We start from the raw sequence: 8,640 nt of genomic DNA, 5'->3' as shown, positions 1-8,640 counted from the left end.
GTCCGTACATCCCGTCCACACACCACGTCTGCTCCCCAAACTGTTGCTTGGCTCACTGGCCCACTGGCTCACTGGCAACACTGGCTCACTGGCCCACTGGCTACAGCTGACTCTCTGCTCAGGGTCTTTATTGCCACACACTGATGCCAGAGTGGCCTAAGCTGTGCCAGTGGAGGTGCTTCCAGAGCACCCACCTGGAGGAGACGAGAGAGAGAGACACAAAAAACGGCAGGTAACACCCCCTCCCATAAGAACAAGCCACACCCAGTTAATTAATCACACACCACACCAATCACCACACACTTTCACCATATCACCACACACCTTCACAACTGGCCTGGTCCCACCCACGGAACAGCGCGTCAGCCACCACACCGTCTATCAGCCTCCCTGGAGTGAAAAAGTTTCAACTTAGCTTAATATGACACAAACGGGTTTTCCCGATTGGTGTCCGAAACTTTACTTTCCCCCACAAAAGGACCTGAGAACCGGGCAGTAAGAGCATAACCAGGTGTGGGCAAAAATACCAACACTTCATCATCTGGCTGAAATTGTCGCTTAACTGCTCTCTTGCCAAACCGTTCTTTCATGCTGACCTGGGAGGAAGCGTATTACTATTTTGCCAGTTTGGTGGAAAAGTGTGGCCTCTCCCTGCCCAGAGAGACAAAATCCAACACATTGGTTTTGGGAGGAGAATGGCACACTAGCTTCTCCTTTAACAATTTCAATGGGCCACGTACATTGTGACCATGTACAACCTCAGGGACTGGGTAAACTCTACCACCTGCTATGTCATTTCCCATGATTAGGTCAATACCATTAATGGGAAAACATGAACGACGGACACCCACAGTGAAAAACTCAATCATTATCCCTGACTTCACATGAATCTGATGCAGAGGGGCGGGCACACAACCCATTTCAATACCCCTTACCACTGCCCATGCATCAGAATAAACACTTAAGGGCAGAGCTCCGGAGAGGATAAGTGACTGCGAACAAGCAGTGTCTCGCAGTATCCTAACTGGACGCTGGTCCTCAGCTTTATCTGTAAGAGACACTAAACCATCACAAATAAAGGGTTTAAAACATTTATCATTCACTTCAGAGGTTCTACAGTCCACAGACTGGACTCTGGGAGAAATTGTTATTAACCCCACCTGTGGCAGCAATTTCTAATAAACTACTACTACTGGGGGCTGAGCTCGGTTTTGAATGACAAGTGTATAAAAGATGAGGAGTAGAGGTGAGTCCAGTTGGTCCCTTTGACCATTTATTGTAGAAAGGTGAATAACAAATTGCTTGAAACAAACTAAAAGTCATTAAACTAAAGAGACTCTCGTAGAGCACAGTTTCCCTGTTGAACATCACAGCACACGGTAAAAGAAGTGTTGCCTTTCTCAGCCACGCCCAGATGCTCTGGCTGCTGGCTCCTTAAGCCTTTCCCCTTGGGCTCCACCCTCAGCCTCTCAGGTCCAGTTCAGGTGTCCTTTAGGTGGGGGTAAAAACACCTACAGACACAGTGTCACTCATTCACACACACACACACACGTACGTACTAATAAAGAACGATAACATAAAGGTTAATTTGGCTCATACACCACCCCCTTTGGTTGTCTCGGTACCGACTCTGGCTGCTTCCGCTTCCAAGCTTCACAATCAACAACCAAATGACCGGACCAATGGTCTTCGGGTTTGAGGGAACGCTGTTATGCACGTGAGTTTCAGATCTCTGTGGAAACTTGCGGTTAAAGGAATCATGTTGATTAAAAACAGTTTTATGTATGGGCGTAAACTTGTCAGCAAGAGTGGCAGCCTGCTGTAGGGGTGGAAACTTTCTGCTTGTTCAGATATATAGTCGTACGCTCTGGTAAACAGTTTTTAAACTCCTCTAACAACAATAATTCCCGCATTGAGGACACATCGTCCGCCTTGCATGCTGCACACCACCGGTCAGAAAGAATCCCCTTCTCTCTGGCAAAGTCAAGATACGTTTGGCTGGTAACTTTTCTTAGATTTAGAAAACGCTGCCTGTAAGCCTCCGGTACCAGCTCATCCGCCCGCAAAATAGCGTTTTTGACTTTCTCATAGTCTAATCCATCTTCCACCGACAGAGAAGAGCAAGCCTCCTGAGCTTTACAAGTCAACTTACATTGCAACAAAATAGCCCACACATTCTCGGGCCATTGCAAGGCTGCAGCAATACACTCAAATGCACCGAAGTACGCCACAGAAGAATTCGTAAGCTCCGTGGCAACCGTGGTAACATTACGGGCCACTCCCGCCTGCAGTTTTAACTGGCGCATCTTTATCGCAGTCGCTGCCTCCAGCCTCTTTAACTCTAACTCCGCTTCTAACCGCTTTAAATCCAGCTCCCTGCTCCGGAGGTGAAACTCCCGTTCTCGCTCCTACCTCCACCTGATGGTGAGCTAAACGTAGCTTCAATCGGACATCGAATTTAGACCCAGGAGACGACTCCGCATGTAGCAGATAGGAGAAAACTAAAAGAACAGAATGGCCCTTTAGGCCTCAACAGGAAAAGGCGGGGCGAGGGAGATAAAAAGGTGCCACGCCTTTGAGGAAAAAGGGGAGGGAAAACTCAAACAAAGGCAGCATGGAGTGGAAACAGGTGAAGTGAGAGTAAACATAGGAAGGATATCTAAATAACAGATAAACTAGTTTAAGGAAAGTTGATCCAAGAACTGAATGGATTTATTGCACCAACGTCCTGGACCATGACGAAAGGAAGCTGATCCCTGGAGCCTGAAGTGGATTTTAAATCCCCATCTAACCTGTTCGGATTGGAACGTTATTCCCTCTGTCCTGGAAGAAACAAACAAGATAAGTCTCCCTTTTGAAACTCTCCTGGCTTCACCGAGTTCTCTTGCCTCTGGAAAATTCACCCCTCATCTTCCCTCTACCTGGAGATTAAAGGCCCTCCAAAAAATAACAAACATTTCCCTTACTGCACCTTTTCATTGGACCCTAAAGGCCAATGTATGCTTCTCCGTTTTGATGGACACGGACAGATAGGACCGCCTTCTCCAACGTGGAACGCCCTCTCCGGGCCTCTCCGCGGCTCCTCGGAGAGCTTTTCGTGCAGCTCTCATTTTTCTAACTACACGTCGAAGTGGCGGACAGCCCACGGATAGCCCTTGGCTGTGATTGGTCAGCTAACGCCAGCATTTCGGGACATCATTATGTCCGGACCTCTAACTTCCTGTTTCATTCCCTAAATCACAATAAACCTAAATCACAACTACGACTCTATGATTAATGTGACAAGTGTGTTAAGCCAGCAGCGTTGTCCGGCTGACGGTGGCTGGTTAGAGCACTTACAGCATGTGTGTACGGTCACATACGGTTATAACGAACTTTGATAACGGGGCTAGCGGGCTAGCCACCATGCTAACTGCGGTGGGAACAGCGCAAAAACCCGCTGACTTTAATCCCACGGCTCTCATGACACTGTTTCTCAAACACCGTCAGGTTAGAAGCAAACACTTGGTAGTAGCTAATATCGGCTGTCCGTGCTGACTGTGTGTGGAAGCTAGCTGCCTCCGTGTAGCTTCAAGCTGTTGCAGCTGTTGAATTAGCAACGCAGTTTGGAAACAAGACCGGGGAACCGCTGCGTTAAGACACGATAACATAAGCATTTTGACCCGCTGGGTGTCACTTTATTTCAGCAAAACTGTCGCGTCATCAACAGCCTCTTTCTGTTGTCATCGTTCACTGTGTGTGAGGAGCCGGGGGGACGTAAATAAACCAGCGTGGACTTCTTCTATATACCTCTTGAGGTAGGCTTCTCTAAGCTCGACTTCCGGTGAATTGTTTTCGGAACAAAAAGGCTCGTAGAACTATAAATCAAAAAGGGTCCGTCCGATCCGTCCGTCCGTCCTTCCGCAACGGACTCGGAGAAGCATACAGAGGCCTTACCTCCCCTCTCCACCCCCCCCCCCCCCCCCCCCCACACACACACAAACTAAAGGCCGAATTATAGTCGGGTTGCACGCACGCACGCATGCACGCAAGACACGCAACACGCCCCTTTCGTGCCCTCTGGCAGCTTGCGTGCGTCCGCCAATTTTTCTAACTATACAACAAAACGACGCGAGCCTCACGCAGCCCGCAAGGGTTAGGGTTGGTCGGCTTACTACATCCCGTCCGGAGTCTAGTTTCCGGTTTCATGCCCCACAATACGCGGAAATCACGGAAGATTTAAAAGAACGAATATGGACCAAATAGAAGAGCACTTGGCAGAGGAGATCCGAAAGTATGACCACTTGTATAACCCGTCACTGACTGGCCGATTTGTCTGCCAGAAATAGGCTATGAGGAGCCGGAGTAGCGATCTAAATAAACAATCGACGAAGAAGAAGACGTCTCTTCTTTGTGTGTTTTGTCTTCGACAAACAACGTTACTCCGCCTAGTGTTCTGGCGGTGAATTGCGTTGCAACACACGCAACATGTTAGGAAGCATAAACCAAAACGGGTCCGTCGATGCAGCTTCGTGGCCTTCCGCGGTTGCAGTCGCAGGACTATAATTCAGCCTTAACACTTGATCCTGAACTCTTAATGGAAGTTTCTTTCACATGTTTATTGAATGGACGGTTAATTGTTCTTATTTGGAAATTAATTTGAGTGTATGGAGTACTGGTTCTTTGTCTGTTTATCACTCGTACCAATTTGATTTGATGTTAATTTGAGTGAATACTTTAATTGAAGATATATTGACTAACCGAATTTATGGTTTGTGATTTATTTTTCTCTGATGTCTTTTGTAGTTAGGTATATGAGCTATCTGGGTTAACTCTCGTACTGGGAGATATTATAAATTTTGACAGGTGAAGAATCCCTGTCTGGACCCCAACTCTTTTATTTTCTCAATTTAGAAAACCTACGCTACACGCAGACAACGGGTCATAGTGTGGCAACGTGAAGGGCTTGTGTGTCGATCCCTCAGGAAGGACCACAGGAGTTTCACTAACGGGCTGCCCCGTCCCCTCACTTACCTCTGGATCAGAGGACGCGGATAAACTGATAATCCCCTTACTAATGAGGATATCCAGAGGAACAGCTTTCAGTTCAGTTTTGCAAAGAGAAATAGGCACGGATATCTCATAATACTCTGTTTATATAAATCACACTTTTTACACCGGTCAAATTGACCTAATGTCGGGTTGGAAATAAACACATCTCAAACGATCGCCGCCATCTCAATGATGCACCGCAAAATATACTTCAGCAATATGATAATATGAATGTCTGATACCACACATACTAGGGCTGTGCTCAAAAAATCGATATGGCGATATATCGTGACGTCGTCATGCCAATGCGCGCATCGATGCAGATGCTACTGTATCGATACGGCATCAAATGCTTTGACGGCCGTCTTGAAATCGAAACTTCACCTATGGTGCAGTGCACGATAAGAATGTAGGCAAATATGGCTATGATCTAATTTGGCATCAAAGCCGGGGGTTCATTAAGATGTTTAGTGATATAGACACACACAAATCATTTCAGTCACATTAACGTATTGTGAGGAGCACTTGGTCAAAATCTTGCATAATTTCAGACATTTAACACTGTTTTTAAAGATTTTGGATCAACCCTTTGGTAAGTAGATTATTTTCCACCTGACACTTGTTGAATTAAGCAGATTAAGTATGTTATTAATTATTAGAAAGTATGTTGTTACAATTTGAGCTTGGGATAAAAGGTTGGGAAAAGATATTTTTATGTGCCATTAGTAGTTTTATCTTCATATATATATTATTTAGTATATAGTGTGGTCTTATTTTTATTGCGCACAATAAATATATTCATAGGAGTTGTATTAGTGATTGAAATTGAAAGCAATATTTATTGGTCTGTAATGTATCTTTGTTTGAAGCTGTTTAGCATTGGTGGATTTTCAAGATTAAATGACTGAGCTTGATGAAACTTCTGTAAACCTTTCTGCTACATCCCTGGGAACTGGCTGTGTGAGGGCATATGTGGCTTTGTGTCTAAATCCCGTCTTTCCTATTCTCCTGACAGATGTGAGAAAAAAATGAGTGAAAATGAGTTTGAAATCATTGAAGGGGAACTGATCAATTCCCCCACTACAACATACGAGGCACAGAAATTCCTGGGCTGTGGAACAGACGGACTGGTCATCCAATGCAGGGATGTGAGAACCAATGACACGGTGGCAATAAAAATGTTTAAAAGGAAGACAGACATTGAGTTTGCGAAGGAAGAGGAGGAAATCTTAAGAGCCTTGGAGGACCTCCACTCAGAATGGTTCAACGTTGTCAGATTGAACAGCTCATTCACCTACAAGAGCCATTATTGTCTAGTGTTTGAGCTCCTAGACATGGATCTGCTGAAATTCATGAAGATCAATCCGGGTAAACGCCTTCAGCTGAAGGAAATCCGCCCCATTCTGCAGCAGGTTTGTTTTTTAAACTGAAGTTCTTCCACTGACTGCTTTGTAGGGTGAAGGCTGAACGAAAAGGTGTCTGTTACAGTATTTTATTTAAATAATGATAATTACAAAGATAAGTTAAATAATGTCCTTAAAGTCTAGAGATAGTGACTTGTCGAGGACACAAGGACACCTTCAGTTCTTCCAATCATCACATTTAGTGTGTTCAATCACTAGTGCTATGTATGTTGGTCTATCTCCCAAAAAAATCTTATTAACCTGATCCTGTAGTCGACTGTACGACTTTGGAATATCTGACTAATACTCAGTTGTTTCGTTTTTGGCTGCCATCAATGAATATATGTTGATGAAATGAACTCAGCACTTCATGATTGTTATCATGTTATTCGTGATTTCAGCTGGCTACATCATTGGACTTTCTGAAAAGTGCAGGGGTCGTCCATTCAGATTTAAAGCCTGAAAACATTATGATGGTGGATCATGTCAGGCAGCCACTGAAGGTTCAAGTCATTGACTTTGGCTTAGCCTGCAACAATCCTGAGGAAAAGATAGGACACACCCTCCAGACCTTGTATTACAGGTATGTAACTGACAGTACAGCTGTATACCTGGGACAGCTGTGTTTGCTAAACTAAACAATTACAATTAAAAAAGACCTGAAGTACTATATTTGTGTTTCTCGTCTTCTTCTAAGATCTCCTGAGATTCTGCAATGTGCACCTTTCGATGAGGCCATCGACGTTTGGTCGCTAGGCTGCATTGCTGCAGAATTGCTTATGGGCATGCCACTGTTCCCTGCCCAGGATGAGGACAGCTTGGTCAGTATCACCTCACTGCACTGCAAATACAACAAACAGGCCCATTTCTGCCGTGATGTTGATATATATCTATATACATATATATATAGATATATATTTATTCATTTTTAATCGTTGATTAGAATAGGGAGAGAGTTTTCAGTAGAAGATCACTACTTTTTACTGTTTTTTTAATGAGACAAACTAGAGGCACTTCATCCATATATCTCAGTAATATAAGGGCACCTGATGTACCTGATCAGCACTGATGAGTTTGCAAACTTGAACTAAACTAATTCTCCCGACATTGTGTTTTCTCCACAGATGAGGCTAATTAGGTTAAGAAAGGATCTGCATGAGAGATACCTCACTCCATACTGGTTCTGGCCAATACACTTGATGGAAAGCAGATTTATGGTAAGAGATTAGTTAGCAGCACTTAGCTGTGTCTATAGCTCACTATTATAGTGTCTTTCCTTCAGTCTGTGTTTCTTTTCCCTTGTCATCCACTGTCTCGGGAGCAAACGATCTCAATGAAACTATTCTTCATTTCAGTCAATAGTTTCAATTCTCGTTTGTGATCAACAGCCTGGATGAATTTATAATGGCACAACATACCTTTTGAAAAACATTTGGCTTCATAATCCAAACACATGTAACAAACAATGTTTTTTTCTCATCCTGTTAAAGCAGATTAATCAGTCCTCGGGAGAAGACGCCAAAGCTGAACACTGTGACCTGGAGAGCTTTAACGATCTACTGGCACAGATGCTTATGACGAATCGGTTTGAAAGAATTGACCCCAGACTAATTCTGCAGCATCCATTCATGTCGATGAGCCACCTTAAGGGACGGTTCAAAAACAGCCTCTAGTGAGTGTGTGCTTAAACGGTCTGTTTAAATCTGTGCTGACAGATAAAGGTAAAACAAAAAATGTGAAGAAAGGAGACTAAGGTACGGAAGCGTATTGCATTCACTTGAAAAAAAAAAAAAAGCTCTGGGTAAAAAAAAAAAAAGTTAGGAAAACAGGATTTTTCCTGTTTTTCGAACTTTTTTTTTTTTTTCCTGTTTTTCCGAGATAAATTCCTGTTTTTCGAACTTTTTTTTTTTCTGTTTTTCCGAGATAAAATCCTGTTTTTCGAACTTTTTTTTTTTTTTCCTGTTTTTCCGAGATAAATTCCTGTTTTTCGAACTTTTTTTTTTCTGTTTTTCCGAGATAAAATCCTGTTTTTCGAACTTTTTTTTTTTTTTTCCTGTTTTTCCGAGATAAATTCCTGTTTTTCGAACTTTTTTTTTTTCTGTTTTTCCGAGATAAAATCCTGTTTTTCGAACTTTTTTTTTTTCTGTTTTTCCGAGATAAATTCCTGTTTTTCGAAAAAAAAAAAATGTCATGGTAGTTTTACTGG

Source organism: Pleuronectes platessa, chromosome 11, assembly GCF_947347685.1.
Source record: "Pleuronectes platessa chromosome 11, fPlePla1.1, whole genome shotgun sequence".
NCBI classification, from domain to species: domain Eukaryota; kingdom Metazoa; phylum Chordata; class Actinopteri; order Pleuronectiformes; family Pleuronectidae; genus Pleuronectes; species Pleuronectes platessa.
The sequence above is the reverse complement of the archived record's forward strand: the minus strand, read 5'-3'. Positions refer to the sequence as shown.